Source organism: Pteropus alecto, unplaced genomic scaffold, assembly GCF_000325575.1.
Source record: "Pteropus alecto unplaced genomic scaffold, ASM32557v1 scaffold204, whole genome shotgun sequence".
Taxonomy (NCBI): Eukaryota; Metazoa; Chordata; class Mammalia; order Chiroptera; family Pteropodidae; genus Pteropus; species Pteropus alecto.
In genome coordinates, this window is record NW_006435766.1 from 1974631 (window position 1) to 1991419 (window position 16789).

The 16789-nt window shown below is 43.1% G+C and overlaps 1 long non-coding RNA gene across 2 annotated transcripts in view; it reads right to left on the minus strand.

The window, feature by feature from the left end:
- Window positions 1–16789, minus strand: part of LOC107195624 — a 63331-nt gene extending 46542 nt beyond the window's left edge. For both annotated transcript variants that reach the window (XR_001516824.2, XR_001516825.2), the window contains exons 1-2: window positions 16721–16789; window positions 13246–13330 (exon numbers count right to left, since the gene is read on the minus strand). This is a non-coding gene — a long non-coding RNA (uncharacterized LOC107195624). The remainder of the gene's footprint in view (window positions 1–13245; window positions 13331–16720) is intronic.

The following is a 16789-nucleotide window of genomic DNA, read 5'->3' on the forward strand; positions in this document are numbered from 1 at the left end:
TTGGTGCCCCGCGTTTTCCTGAGTGTTTCCATGGTGGCCCCTGCTAGACTCTCCTCCAAGAGCAAGTGTTATTCTCTCATAGCTCCTTTTTCAAAAGCCCCTCAGTTTTATGAGTAAAGATGCTGCCCTGTGTTCTACTATTCCTTTAGTGCCTTGAGAAGTGATACCTCTGGCTAATCAGGTATACTTAACTGGTACTATGCTATTAGAGAACAGGTAACATTTTAATGTGTGAATATTCTATCATTTATCAGAGACGAAATGAGATTTTAAGGACTTATTCCCAATGGGTGGCCAACTGAGAATTTCAGGAACCTTGTTAGGCAGTGAGGGTGTTTACACCAAGCAAAGGGGTCTCTCTCTATATCCTCAGGCCACAGGAGTGACGGGGGTGCCTGCTTTGATCAGCCTCTCTCCGGGCCAGTTACCATAGCAAGAAGAGCTATTTAGGTGTCATGAAAGTGTGCTCATTTTCTAACAGAAAACCCCAATCCCTGTGGCTGATAATAAAAGGTGAAAAAAGGAGCTGGCATTAATGCAGAAGATCGAGATCTTTAATTATTTCTTTATATTGCTTATTTTTTTTCTTGGCATTTATCCTACAGTAACTGTTCAACATTCATTAAAACTGATATATAAACATATAAATTATAATTTATATGTTTATATATAAATTATATATTGTGCTAAGGTAAAGTCCCAGAAAAAGGAGAAGGATAATGACTAAGCAACAGGGAGAAGTTTCTACAAGGTTTGTAATGGTCATCTGATCGCTTCTAAGGCTCTTAAGTGTCTTCAAGGTGATACTATCATGAAGACACATTGCTGGTATTATCAAATATAAGTTCTCCTGCTGGACAACATGGAATATAGAAAGGGTAACAGGATACACTGACACGATTTAGAACATGAGAAAATACCATGCTGAAGAGTTGTCAAGGCTGAACTTAGTACAGCTCTCTAACACTGTATGCCCCCTTCCCACTGTTAAATGTGTAAAATGTTATTCTGGTCCACTATAGAGAAACAGAGTGAGACAATGACTGCTCAGGAGATTATCTAGAGAGTGCCTTCATGCCTGTCACTGTTATTAGTAGTGGAATGTCTCTTAGGCATTACTATTCTCAGTATTGGGGTTACAAAGAAGACAAGTTCTGTTTCCCACTTCAGAGTTTACTTTGAGAAATGTGGGTAAAAATACTACATATTGATAAATGTTGTGATGTAGGTATGTATAAGATGCTGTGAGAACAATAGAAACCTATCCAATTACAGATCACAGAACAGCTGGAAGTTCTTTTCTGAGCTTGGAGTATCAATAAGGAAACAATTATTTTTGTAAAATGGTATAAGCTTTCTAAAATACTACATGACAACACTTACTAAGAGATTTTTTTTGGCTGGCCCGGGAGTGAGCTCTCCCTTCCCTTAGGCCTCTATTCTGTCCTCCCATCACCATGTAGCCCATTCTCTCCTCTGATGTCCCCTCTCCATCTGCCTTCTACTCTAAGCTTCCACCTCCTCTCCCCTATGCCTTCCAACTTCTGTGGGCTCCAACCCCTTCTCCTTTCTCCTCCAGGTTTCCTCACACCCCTGCCGCCAATTCTTTCTCCTTCTTTTCTCCCTCTCTCCCATTTCATAAATTCCCATTTTCCCCCGTGGTCCTCACCCACCTATTCCACCCACTTCCAGCTCATTCTCCCCTCTCGCACCCTCCTCCTGGAAAAAAAAAAAGTAAAAAACAAAAAAGAAGAGAATTTTAAATATTTCTTTCTGGTCAAAATGACTCAGAAATTACAATTTTAATGATTCCTTTTATGGCAATAAGATGCAGAAAAAGATCAGTATATAAAAATGCTCACCTCATAACTGCTTTTTATTATACTGAAAAGAAACAAACAAAATGTTTAATAACTGGGGAATGTTAAAGTATAGTACATTTATGATATATTTTGCAGTCAACAGTTTTTTAAAAATGTTAATTGGTATGGGAAAGTACTTTAGCATCCTTAGGAAAAAAATAGAGGCTATTAAATTTTATATGCTATGATCTCATTATTGTAAAAGAAAAAATATGGAAAATGATCAACTCATCAAAGGAAATGCCCCCATAAAAAGAGAATATTAACAAAATATTCAGAGCTAATATGAAGGAAATGTCATTATCTTTGACTCTAAATGAAGACAGTTTTATTTTCTGTGACATGCGCATTATCTCAACAATGTTCTCAAGGCTCTTTGCCTTCTAAACTTTTAATGAATTTACTCTCGTTTAGATCAAGAAAAAAAATCGGTTATAGGCCTGCTTACCTGCAATTGGGTACATTTCAGGGCTGACATATGTATTTCTAGAGTGACTTGGAAAAACTGGAACCAGAATGAGTTTGAAAAGCCCTCTGTAGGAAGTTAATCGTATGTGTTTTGAAATAAACAATTTTCTTTTGAAAACAGGTATTACTATTTCCTCTTAAACAGTTTCTAATGGGAAACTAAACTAGATAATGAATTCTTGATAGAATGTAATTGCTGTTATTTTCTTTCAGATGCTATGAAAAATTATATGGTGCATAATCTGATTGAATGAATGAATGCCAATATTTGAAGCCAGTAAATGGCAGATTTAGAGAGTATTTCTCAACTCTGGCACCATTGCTATTTCGTGCTGTATGATTCTTGTTGTCGAGCCTGTCCTGTGCACTGCAGGATGTTTAGCAGCATCTCTACAGTAGCATCCCCTCTCCAGTGGTGAAAATAAAAAATGTCTCCAGACATAGGCAAATTGCCCTAGGGTTCAGAACCACTGATTTGTACAAATTGGCAAGTTTTTTCAGTTGAATGAATATGGTTTATTAGTATGTTATGTGCTGCATACATGCGCATGCATTGACAGGCATAGGCATACATATGGCATAGACATTTTTCTTCTGGAGGGTTTAGGTGCTTTCAGGTTAAAAAAAGAAGACATAAAGCATGGCAACCTAAACTGAAATTCTGATTTCTGCCTCTGAAGTAGATACCTTAAAAAATCATTTTAACGTTTTTCTTCTTAATATAGTCAGAACTAGGCTCTGGTAAGCACAATTCCATTTCAAAAAGGGCTGTTTTCCTGGTTAATTAAATTCTAGAGAAAGCATTAAAGGTAATAAACACTATTCATTGCCAACATATCTCTATGAATATAAAAAGCTCCACGATGCAAAGAATGAGAAATTTTCTCAAAAATTTCAACATATAATAACAGGGAATTATCAACATAAACTCTAGCTTTCTAAGATCATCATTAGCATCCCTCCTACCTCCAATTCATTTCCTATCCTTCTCTTCCTGAATATAAAGGAAGAAGGAAAAATACCAGAAGACTGAGGGGGTAAAAAAAAAAGAGCATGTTCAGGTACTTGCCCATCGCTTATTCAGGTAACATAGTCCTTGGCTGCCTCCTAGATACCAGGCACTGTGGTGAGCACAAGGGGAATAAGGGAGGCATGGGTGCCCTTTTGGAGCTTATAGTTTAATACAGAAGATAAAATGGAAAAAAAACAACAAAAGTATGAAGAGATAGTGGTTTTAGATAAAATGTATGTGAGTTTATGTTCTCCAGCATGAGGGACTGAGAAAAAGCAGTGCTTGTGCTGGGCCTTGAAGGATAGGCAGGATTAAACACATGTGGTGCTGAGTCAGGGAAGGAGGAAGAACGTTTCAGGAGGTAGGGTCACGTGAGTTAAATGAGAGTGAGTTGTGAACAGTTCTGATAGACTAGGGAGAAGGCAGCTTGAACGCCAGGCGTTGTGGCATTCTAAAAACAATAAGAGGCTACTGACAAGATTTTTAAGTAGGTAGTATAAGGCCTTCTCACTGCAGTAGGATCTACCTAGCTGTTCCTGGGGACTGAAGGACTATTTGAATGTTGAATTATAGCTGCAGAGTGTTTTGAGTTCCTTGGGGGTTAAAAATGTGAGGCAGAGGTAGTAAGTTAACATGACTTATTAACTATTCTTGTTTTACTTTTAAAATGCTGTTGGGTTTTGTCGTGTTGGGAACAGAGTCTGAACTGAAGCCAGTTAACTAAGATAAAGGTAAGTGAAAGTGCCTGGCTTATGGGAGACAGTCAATAAATCCCTGGCCAATGCCACTAATGCCAGCTACTATGGAATAGAAAGACTCGTTGCATGTGCTGGGAAAAGTATAAGGTAGCAGAAACAACCTTCCCATCCCTTTTCTAAACAGTCAGTAGGGTCATGAAGAGAGATCCAGAAAAAATGTTTTTGAACAGGAAAATCAATTTCCTGGATCAGATGGATCTTGAGCATATATACCAGGGCATATTCATGGAGTTTCCTCCTCACAGGAACCTTTGGCTTCAGTTCTGGGAAAACTGAAGGAGTTCTATATTAAAATAGTCTATCAGGCATTTAATTCCTTTAATTTCCATGGGGACTAATCTGCTTTTTGGAAGAACAACTTCCTTTTGGCACCAAAATCCTGCCTTGGCTTAAGAGCCTGCTCACTGCATTTTCCATTCCAACCTGGGTTGTCTTATGAGGAGCCAAGTATATATGACACTCCAAAGTTGTAGGCATAATCTCTATTATCTGGGGGTCAATCAGTGAAAGTTGTCAACATGAATACATAAAGCTATCAAAGAACAGTATCGAATCCTGGCCAAATCAGGATTAGGTTTCGCTGCATATAACTTGAGAGTTCAAAATAACAGTGGTGTATATAACGTTATTTATTCCTTTCATGTAAAAGAAGAGAACAGGGACATTATCTTAGTTCATGGCTTCCATCTTCAAGGTCACCTGGTATTCAAAAGTGCATGCTGGAATTCCAGTCATTGTGTCTACATTACAGGAAGCAGAAAAGAGGAAGCCTCTTCAGAGAGCTTTCCTGGAAGATTCTACTTATTGCCTCGACTTAGCCATGTGGCCAGCAGTTGTCTCTGAGGCAGGCATATTGGCATTCCTCATAAAATGGAGGCTCTGTACTAAGGGAGATGGAAGAATTGACACTTGGTAGGGAAGCAACAGCCTCTCCCAGTCTGACCTATGGCTGACCTTGTGAAATGCTGGAATTTGCCTTATCAGAAATAATCCTAGTTCTCAGAGATCACACGTATGTTTACCACTTCTGTTCAAGATGAGAAAAGAGGAATAAAGAAGGTAGAGTTTGGCAAAAGAGAGATTGGACTTCTTAAGCTGGTTAGCCTAGAGACAGGTGGTGAATTCTCGGTAGTGAGGTAGATAAATCAATTTCCAAGTGGGCCTTTGCCCAGATACCCAGAAACTATTGCTGTCCCTTGTTTTATTATTTATTCTATAAACCAAAGTTTTACTCATAGACAAGAAATATGTAGCACAAGTGTTACCTTCTCCTCCTTTCCTCATGGCATTATTTCTCCCTGTTAAGCTGGAATATAACCTCAGAACCTTTGTCAAAACAATATTCTTGCCAGTTTCTCTGGTCCAAAAGACATGTCATTGGTATTTAAATTTACTAGCCATCTTTAAATGCTTGTGGGAATTTTCAATCTGGCAGATTCTCTGGGTATAATTCTTTAATTTATATGAATAAATCTCTCATAGATATATGCACAGGTGGTAAAAGTATATATTTATAGGTATCAGGCTTGGCATTCTTCAGATTTTACCACTAAATGACTGCAATCACTCACATTACTGGATATGTTCTAAAACTGTTCTTTTGGCTGCTTTACTGGACTATGAGTTTCTTTAGTGATAACTATATCTTATCCATTTCTGTATCTTTAAAGTGCCTAGCTCAGCATACTTTCGAATGTTTTATCAATAAATGGATCACTTACATTGGTCAAGGTCAAGTGGTTATCAAAGTAAATACTTCCCCATAGCTGGTTACACTGTGGATTGCCTACCATTGAATACTAAAGAGAGATATAATGAAGGGGAAGTCACTAGAAAATAAGAGGGTGACAGGAACAGAATTGTTGGTACAACAAAGGGTCCTGGTTATTCCATGACTGCCTTACAAATGTCTGAGTAACTGACACAGGAAACTGGCTACCTGGTAACAAGGGTGTTGCAGAAAAATCAGACTGGTGAGAAACCAAGCACCACCTGGAGAGTTGGAGAACTCAGGGTTATTATGTTGGCAGTCCCAGAAGAGCTAGCGCTCTGAAGATCTGGGCCTCAAGCTCAGGGGTAACTTTACTTTTATAGGGCTTATCCGCACAGTTACAGTTGGCATGGGCCAACAGGCTAATTTGTCCTCAGGCGGTTACAGAGTGTGGGAGTTGCTATGGGATACGTGCAGTTAAAGAGCATGAGATTTTCAGACAGGAATGTAGGCAATACATCTGTTATCTAGACAGAAGAGGCAGAGGGGAGGATAAGTCTTCAGTTGATCTTGAGGTCACCCTGCCCTTTGGCCTATGTGGCAAACATGTCTACAGAAGCAGAACAAAGAGCTGATTACAAGGTTAGCCTTTTAAGTGGAAAATTCCTCTTCAATCTCCCCTTTTGATGCCCTTTAAATTCTTATAGGTCATCAATCTCTTGATTTTCTTGACCTAAGGGCTGGTATAAAGGTGATACAGATGTCACAACCATTTGTAACTTTATGGATTCTAGGCATGAGGAGACAAACCTGATAAGACAGTTCAGGATACAGGAATTAAATAAGAGAGCTATGAAGAGCATGAGGAGAGGACCTGCAAGTGGGAGAAGCCAGGATCTCCAACTCTATATTCTGGACCAGGACCCTATGACTCATTCAGTTGTTGGTGGAATTTTAGGCTCTATCTGTAAGCCTCTTGGCTGCAGCTCTAACTATACCAGATTGATTAACATAAAAACAACATTCTTCTTCTAAAAATAAGCATAACTCTCCCTTTTCGTCCATTAGAAGATCAAGTCCTCTATGGTTCTGTAAACTAATTGGCTTTGTAAAGTGACAATGCTTTTGGATATGTCTTCTAAACTGTCAAAAAGGTCTTTAGATAAGCTTTGGTAATAAGACAGGGAGGAGGTTAGGCTGGTTGTGCCAGTGCCTACCCCTGTGGTGACACCAAGGCCTATAAGAAGGAGAATGAATTGCATGGCTTGTTTGGTTTTTATGTGTATTAGAGGGATGGTCATAGACTGGTTGTTGGGAGCAATGTTTATTTCAGGGGCCAAGTAAACCAGGGTACAGGTCCCTGTCCAGTTAGCCAGGAGACAGAGATATGAATTGGTTCCACAAATAAAGAACATACCTGGGGTTCTAAGGCAAAAACTCATCTCAATAGTGAAAAGGTGATCATTCGGCCTTTTGCTGTTTTCAGATTCCCATGTCAAAAGTATCCCTGCTAGAACTGCCCCTCTGAGGGGTTAGAGGGGTCCACAGGAATTATCCTGAGATGCTCCAGAAGTTTTATTTTCCCAGTATAAAAAATTTCTCTTAGTATCTATAAAGACCCATTCAGTGAGGTTTTCATATGCTAGTAAGAGTAGGCATTCTTCTTGGGAGGGTTCACAGTAGGATTCCCAAAGAAAGATGCTTAAGCAGTCATTTGGCCTCCCTTGAAAGTAACCCGAATTTCTGTTTAGTAACCCTTAGTTTTTATGTTGGGTTTCCATGAGAATCATACAGCTTCCTTAAATGGAGCAGCCTGCGTTACTTGGAAACTAGACCAGTCTTTTGAGGGTTCTATTTCTATAGTATAATTGCAACAAGAATCTTCAAGGGAGCCCAAATTTTGGCTCTGGCTAGGGTCTTGACTTCTCTTGATACAAAGGGGTGCCTGAAACTTAAGATTTGTATGAGTTGATATTGTTCCCCAAATTGGAAGTTCAGGAGAGGCTGCCCGAGTTAAGTGGTTCTGTAGGACATTAAGAGGTTAACTGCCTGACCTGTCAGTGTATTTTTATTCATGTCAGTAATCTGGAAATCAAATAAATTTTCTCTATTCATCAGTTCAAACAGGCAGCCTCCTTGATACTTGGGGTGAAGAGTCATGTTACTTGTTGCCCAATACCGGATGGGGATGGGAACAGCTGAGTAGCGGGCAGAAGATGGAGATAGGCAGAGCCAACAATCTTTAGCTAAGTCACTGTTGGAAGAGTTTAAGAGACGATAAGCTAAATTAAGAGTACTTTATAAGTACTCAGTATCCATAATTCCCTTGTAGGGTGAGTTAAGAGACACCAGTGCTTATATTACCTGAGTATAAAATCCTACTAGAATTAATAAAGGAAAGATTTTCCTCATCATTATATAGCGTTGAAACAACCAATGGCAATTAGACAAAGCCTCTAGAAATGTACTGAAGAGGGGTTTAGCTTGAACATGCAAGAATCAAGAAGATCCCGATGTAGGCTAAATAGGTGAGGGCTGAAGTGACTGTCTGACTCAGGGTCTAGTCAGCGGGTGCTACTGAGGCCAACCCTGAAGCAAACAGCAGGATAAGTATACTAAAGAGGATAAGGGCTAAAGGATGATAACAATACATCTGGACAGTCTGGACAGTTGATCCTCAAGCTACTGCTGTGTGTAGACTGGCCAGCTTCCAGGGGTGGCCAGAGCACGGCCAAAGATCTCAGGTGGACTTCTGCTGCCTCTAGAATGTGACTCAGAGCAGCTGATCAGGAAGGGGCTCTGCAGCCCAAGTCTCCCATTTTTCTGGAGGTGTCATCCTCTTTACCCAGGTGTGGTGGATCCACACGGTGATATCTCAACCTTAACAGCAGTGGGAATTGCTAATATAACAGTGTGAGGGCCAGTCCAGATCAGCTGGAGTGGCTCCTTCTTCCAATCTTTAACCCATACCTCATCTCCTGGCTGATGAAGCCAATTTCCTAAAGGAAAAGGGGGGGGGGTCTTTCTAGGGTTTCTTGGGTGATGTGGCAGAGGATCCTCCCTAGGGCCTGAAGGTGTTGGGACACTTCTATGTCAGCTATCAGTTGAGGGTCTCCTTTTAGCTACCCTATCACTGGGGGAGGTCTCCAATAAAGGATTTCAAAAGGGGAGTAGCCTGAAGGCCTTGGGGTACACAATGCTCGGAGTAGAGCCAAAGGCAGCAAGTTGATCCAAGGTAACTGGGTTTCCTGACAAAGCTTAGCTAGAGTGGTCTTGAGGGTCCAGTTCATGTGTTCAACTTTCCTTAAACTTCGTGGCCTGTACGCCGTGTGGAGCTTCTATTTGATTCCCAGAGCTTTGGACAGAATCTGGACTATCTCAGACTCAAAGGCAGGTCCATTGTCAGATCCTATACAGGGCAGCCTGTATCCTGGAACAGTTTCCCTCACAAGGCTCTAGCTACTTCTTGGGCCCGTTCAGTGCGAGTACAGAAAGCTTCAGCCTATCTGGAGTAGAGGCAAACTAACACAAGTATCAGTGGCTTTGGCAGGGCTTGACCTCAGTAAAGTCTACTTCTAGGTCTTTAGAGGGCATAGTCTCAATTGTATGCACTCCTGGATTGGATTTTGGCCTTTGGCTGGCGTTGTTTCGTGTGCGTTACACATCTAGCACTGATTTGGGTGCACAGGGTTGGGAGCTTGGGTATGAAATAGTAGCAGCCTAACAGGCTTTCTAAAGTAGTCTTCCCTAGGTGAGTCAACTCATGGTGCTGCATTACCAGCTGAGCTGCCACCACAGTGGGAATAAAGAGTCTTTGATCTGGAAGCTCCCACCAGCCCTCCTTTCTCTTGCTTCCCCCTTCACTTAAGGCCCATTGTTCTTCTTCCTTGGTGTGTTTCAGGGACAGAGGCAATTCTGGTACTAGGAGAACCTTGGAGACTGGCTCAGGACATGCTGTGGCACATGGTTGGTTGGCAGCCTCCTTAGCTGCTTGGTCTGCCAGTTGGTTTCCCCTACTGCCAGGGTTGGTTCCTCTCTGGTGGCCTTTGCAGTGAATGACTGTCACCTGAGGAGGCTTCCAGATTGCCTCTAACAGATGAAGGATTTCTTCTTTGTTCTTGACTTCTTTTCCTCCCACCATCAGTAGTCCCCTCTCTTTATAAATGGTTCCATGTACATGCAAAGTAACAAAGGCATACCTTGAGTCAGTATAGATATGGGCTCGTTTCCCTTCAGTTTGATGCAGTGCCTGAATGACCATAGTTCGGCTTGCTGTGCCAACCAGCCCTGTGGCAGAGCCTTAGCTCTGATCTCCCAATCTTTGGTTGTTATTGAGTAGCCAGCTTTGCATTGTCCTTCATGGATGAAGCTGCTCCCATCGGTGAACAATACCAGTTCTGGGTTCTGAAAAGGAATGTCAGTCAGGTCCAGCCTGCTTGAGGAGACTTCATCCGTGACCTCTTCACATTCATAGTCGGGAGGCACCTCCTCAGCAGAAAAGTAGCAAGGTTCAACGTCCGCATAGTCTTGAGGCGGACATGTGGATTTTCGCAAAGCTGTCCCTGGTAATGAGTTTATCCTGGTTTTGGTCAGCCACTTGTGTCCCTGATTATTCATTAATGCAGTAACAGTATGGGGGAACTTTACATTTATATTCTGTACCAGTGTGAGCTTGTCCACTTCTCTGACCAGACTACCATGGCAGGTAAGGTCCAGAGGCATGGTGGCAATCCCATGGCCACTGGATTTAGCCATTTGGACAGGTATGCAATTGGGCACTGCCATGGTCCGAATGTTTGTGTGAGGACCCTCAGTGCAGTATGATTCTTCTCATGTATGAAGAGGTTAAAATCCCATGTCCCGCCCAGTAGTCCTAATGCTGGGGCACTGGTCAAAAGTCTCTTTATGTCTCTGAAGGCCTTTTCTTGTCTAGAGCCCCATTCCAGAAGGTCTTTACCGGATCCAGCTGTGGCCTCGTACAGTGGCTTGACAATTTCAGAGAAACCTGGTATACAGATCTGGCAGAATCCGGCAGCCCCTAGGAATTCATGACTGCTTTCTGAGTGTTTGGCCGAGGTATTGAACAGATGGCCAGTTTTCATTTGTATCCAAGTGCCTGATGTCTTTCTGAGATGATGAACCCAAGGTATCTGACCTCCTGTTTGCAGATTTGAGCCTTCCTCCATGACACCTTGTATCCCATGGTAGAGAGTAGGGTCAACAGTCTTCTTGGGTGGGGCTAACCAGCAACAAGTCATTTACACACTAGAGTAGAATGCAGTTCAAAGTTTCTCTGGAGAAGGCAGCAAGATCTGTGGCCAGCACTTTGCCAAACAGAGTGGGTGAGTTCTTGAAGCCCTGTGGCAGTCGAGTCCAAGTCAGTTGTGTCTTTGTCCTGGTGCGTGGGTCTTCACACTCAAAGGCAAACAAAGGCTGGCTGGCCGGTGATAACTGGAGGCAGAAGAAGGCGTTCTTGAGATCAAAGCAGGTGAACCAGCTTGCTTGGACAGGTAACAGATTCAGGAGGGTATACAGGTTCAGGACTATGGGATGGATGATGCCCACTGCACTGTTGACGGTGTGGAGGTCCAGGGCGGTAGTCGTTCCCTCCAGGCTTCTTGACCAGTAAGAGCAGCGTGTTCCAAGGTGACTGATGCTCAGCTAGAATTCCAGTATCATGCAAATGCTGGATGTGGTTCTGAATTCCCAAGCGTGCTTCCTGTGGCACTGGATATTATCTTCGTGTGACAGGAGTGGCTCCTGGCCTCAGGTCCACCACAATGGGTACGTGATTTTTGGCTAGACCTGGGGGCCCCTTTTCTGCCCAAACATTAGGGGACTCTTCTAGCAGACTGGTTGGGCCTGGCATCAAGTGCAGCCCCCAAGGCTCATGCTGTGGAGTCTAGTGCACTGTCCAGTGCTTGTCCTTGGAGCCACCCCCGTGCTTCTGACAGAATTTGGCATCATTCCTCGGTGTTAAAGAGAGTTAGGAGGAGTTGGCGACAGTCATCCCAGGTAGGCTGATGAGTTTGGAAGAGGGACTTGAGCAGGTCAATCATTACCTGGGGTTTCTCCAAATAGGACGGGGTGTGCTGCTTCCAGTTGAGGAGATCAATTGTGCTGAAAGACTGATAGCAGAGGACAAGGTGGCCCAGCTGGACTGTGTCATCTTCGCTAATTTCAAGAGGGCCTTGCATCTCTCAGAGAGGCATCTGGAGGGCCGCAGGCTGGTGGGCTGGCTGTGTGGCCGAGCAAAGATGCTGTGGATTTGGGCTTGGCAGCCACTCAGGCTGTTGGGGTGGTGAAGACACTGATGGAGGAGAGCTGTCCAGTAATTGGGGGTAGAGTGTCTGTGCAGGGACTGGCAGAGCTGTTGGAATGTATGGCGGTGGGAAGAAAGGTTCTTCTTCAGGGTCCCCTTGGTGGATGACTCTTGCTGGCTCTTCCTTGTCTTTTCCTCAGGTCGGTCGGGCCACAAGTACCTTACTCTGTCCCTGCCTATTTGTGCAGAACCAGGCCCAAGGGGGCACTACAGTAGTGATTTGCAACTATGAGTCTCTGTATGGAAACTGATCCGGGTGTCCAGGGGTCCCTGTCACTACCAGGTACACAGCTCTAACAGTGGGGAGGTCCAGGGTCCCTTCCAAAGGCCACTCTACCCTGAAGGAGGGCTACTCAAGCTCACAAAGAGTACGACATTTTCCTGGGTCAACTTGACCCCATAATACCCTGTGAAATCTTTCTTAAAATTTTTCAACATACAATTTAAGACAGTTGGCTTAGAGGAATCGCCACCCATATTGCCTTATGGAGCTTCCTAATGGAGGGGGAAAATAGACCTTAAAATTTCAAGAAAATAATTTGACTGAGGGCCGCTATGTCAAAAGGCTGTTTGGAGATAGACAATTCTTAAGCCGAATCAGTAGTCAATTGTGCCCCCTCTCTGTGTATCTCGCCCTGTGTCAGAGACACAAAGACAAACAAGGGTAGGTGCCTCCTCCAAAAAGGAGACTACTCAGGTGCTCGTCTGGCCGCGTCCCGAAGGATCATAGGTGATGCTTGGCTGTGGTGGACTCAGCTTTGTGACTTACGATTGGACACTAGTCCATTGCCACCATGGATCGTATGCCATCCATCACGGAATTGCAGACGAGCCTACTCAGACTCCATAGCCTTTAGGGGATCTTATGGGTTCCCAGCCGTGGAGCCACAAATTTGTACCTGAGTCAAGCAGCCAGTTCGCTCATTCACTCACACATTCACACACCAGAGGTTAAAACATTGCCTTTCCCTTTTTGGAAAGCCCTGACCTTTGTCTTCCCCCATCGGGAAGACCCTGACCTGTGTTTTCTAACTGAAGACTTCAGGAGGTGAACAAGCTCTCTTCTGTCCAAAGACAGGAACTGACTGGGGTGCTGAGCCCCAGGGCCTTACCTTATCCTGTGGCCATTCCTGGTGAGTTGGTCTATCCCTCTTTTGAGCCCAGTCGGGGGGGATTGCCATGTGGAGAGTTGGAGCGCTGGTCCGAAAGAGAACCCAGAATATTGTCAGGTGGTGCACCTCCTCATTCATCTCAGGGCCCCTGCAGCAGCCACCGGTCTGGCAGCTCAAAGGGCTTGCATAGTTGGAATCTCGCTGAGGCCTCCAGAATTGTTGCAAAAAAATCAGACCGGCAAGAAACCAAGCACCACTTAGAGAGTTGGAGAACTCAGGTTTATTACGCCAGGAGTCCCAGAAGAGCTAGTGCTCCTAAGATCTGGGCCCAACCTCAGGGGTAACCTTACTTTTATCGAGCTTATCCGCACAGTTACAGTTGGCATGGGCCAATAGGCTAATTTGTCCTCAGGCGGTTACAGAGCGTGGGAGTTGCTATTGTCTATGGGCAGTTAAAGAGCATGATATTTTCAGACAGGAATGTAGGCAATACATCTGTATACAGAACAAGCAGAGGGGAGGATGAGTCTTCAGTTGACTTTGAGGTCACCCTGCCCTTTGGCTTATATGGCAAGCATGTCTACAGAAGCAGAACAAAGAGCTGATTACAAGGTTAGCCATTTGAGTAGAAAATTCCTCTTCAAGGGAAGGGAAGATATACTCTGAGCAGGTTTTTTGTTTGTTTGTTTTCTGAGACTCTAGCCATTTTTTTTCTTTTTACCAAAGGTCCAGGTCCTGGATTAATTTGGCTCAGGGTTTTCTGTGTTCTAGGAGGTGATTCAGGAAGTTGTGCAAATGGCAGATTCATATTTCATGGATGTGGGCATAGCAGAAGTACGACTGTACTTATACTCTACTTGATTCGATTAAGGTAGCCTATTCTCACTGATTTGTTTTAATAAGTGGATCTTATAAATGATTTAGGTTAATATTATCATTTATATATTTTAAATATTGTGATTCCATTGAAAATTTTGTTGGGAAAAAAAGCTACTACTACTAAAAAAAATGTGAAGAGCACCCAAGTTCCCTATTTACCTCTTTATAACAACCAAATTCTTAAACACTGACAATGGAGAAAGATGAAGGAAAAGAATTACCAAATGATTCCTTCTGCTCAGAAAGCAGGGTTGGTTCTAATTAGACCCAGGTTGATGTTTTCTCAGAAGGCTGAATGTTTTGAGGACAGGGCCTTGGGTTGCAGAGCTCACCTCTCCCCCTCCAGCTCCAATCCTGGGCCAGATCCACCTACTGAGGAAGTGTCCCAACATTTAGATTCCCATTTTGATTCTGACAAGTGATACAATGTCAGAGATGGTGTGGCTAAATTTCTTCATAACGCTTCTCCCCAACATTGTTGACTGTTTACGTACTCTGGTCAGAAAGTCTGGGCCTCACAGAAATAAAAAGGCTCCCCTCTCTTTCCTCTTTTTCAAGCCTAGAACTAGTTCTAAGCATTCACTCCCAGCTTCGTTCAGCAAGAAAACAGAAAAGAGTAGCAACATTAGAGTTTCCTTTTCACTCAAAACTTTTGCAGATTTCTTCTCTCATTATTCCAATCTGCTTTCCTGCTCCTGTCTGTTCAGCGACACCATGAGACGGGGGCAAGGGGTTGGGCTGGATGCAACTGAGAGGAGACCTAATGGACTCTGTAATCAGAACCATGGTGCAAAACCCCATTTCTCAGTATTCTTACCTTAGGTTTAATTATCAGAATTAAAGTGTCTTTCTTTGTAAAATGGGGGATAACAGCATAGGCTTAGATGTAAAAAATATTTAGTACAATGCCTAGCATTTAGCTGGTATTCAGCACATGACTTTTCATTATCATCTTGGCATCGCCTTGCTTCTGCAACTTCTCCTAAAGTGTTACTGCGTGTCAAGCAGGAGGCATCTATGTCAGGAGGAGTTTGAACGTGAAGTGTATGTGTGAATATGAATGTGTGTGTGTGTGTGGTGGGGTGGTGTGGTGGAAGTGTGTGGTGACTGGCACTCAGGTAAATCACTGGTGAGGCTTTAGCATTTCTCTTTCCTCCCCAGGCCTGCTGACCAAAAGTCATACTTCTGAATAAGCACAACAGGTGCATTCCTAAGGAGAATACAGTCGGAACTTCAAAGAGTGGGTAGAGGTAGTGTGGGGGCATAAAGGTCCTTGTAAACCAGCAGGAAGCAAGAGTCTGTGGCTAGTCTGACTCTCAGTCATGTCTTCCCTTGCCTCCAGATGCTATTCCCAGTTAACACTGCCCAATGACTCTCGAGAACACGAAGCTTTTCTCCTAGTGATTTTTGTCTCCTGTCTGAAAACCTATCATTAATATAAGTATTAAATTTTATGATTAAATAAGTTATTTAATGTGTCTAATATGCTATACAGATACAGTTAATTGGGTGTTTATGGCACCCAAATTACAAAACAGCGATCAGGACAGTACAGTAACCCCTCTCCCATCTTATTCAGTCGCACATTGTAGCCCTGGAAATCTGAATATACACACTCACTGACTTGCAGTTATGTCCCAGTCAAGCTTTCCTTGTGCATAAGAGGGTTCAGAACTGCCTTAAGAGCATTATTTTGTCTTGTTGCTCTCTCCCCATTTCTTCTGGCTGCAGCTATTCAGAACTTCCCTTTTCCATTTCCTTTCTCATCTAGCCAGCATCAGCACTTTGCTGCCATTTTTTCCCCCCAAGGACAATCTACCACTTATCCCAGCTGGCATTGATATAGTTTGGATCAAGGAGCTTTTTAAAAATATGGCCTAAGATGTAAACATTACTGAGAAACAGAGAGACAGTACAGGTTATAAAAAAAAGAATTAAACGTCAAGAATTAAACGAAATAATGTTTATAAAGCCTTTGGTAAGATGTGTACACATACTGCTGATACCAGATAAATATTACTTCTAGTACTTCTTTTCTTCCCTTTTCGTACCTGTCTGTCACTAACTAGTACTGAGACCTAAGGCAAGCACTTCATTTTTCTGGGTCTGTTTCCTCTTACATTGAAAATTAAGAGGGTTGTACCAAGTTTTTTTCTTGTTCAAAAACTTTTTTGCCCCAATCTCACCTCATAACTCCTTCACTGATTATTTGGAAAAGGTTGGTAAGGTTATTTCTGCTATCTACATAGCTGATATTAAGTTATCTATCTTCACCTCACATTAACCTCCAAGGAACTCAAAACACTGCAGCTAATTCGACATTAAAACAGCCTAGGGGCCCTCAAGATTTATTTCAAGGGTTAAAACAAGGTCACCATCAAGTCCTTCGCAAAGCTCAAAACAGAAGAGAGAACTCCCAAATAAAGGTCTAGCTTCCTTTTAAAAGTTTTTGGTTTTTTTTTTTTAGAAAAGGAATAAAGATAGAAAAAAGGCCCCCTGCCCCCGCCTCCTGGGAGTGGCCAGCGCAGTCTCGGGTACCCCTGGGCTGCGTCCACCCTCCTCCGCCTAGCAGTCCCGGGGACCGGGCGACACAGACCTCTCGTCCCAACGTCGGGCTCAGGTGGGTGAGGACAGAGACCGGAGAGGAAGGGGATCCGGACGCGAG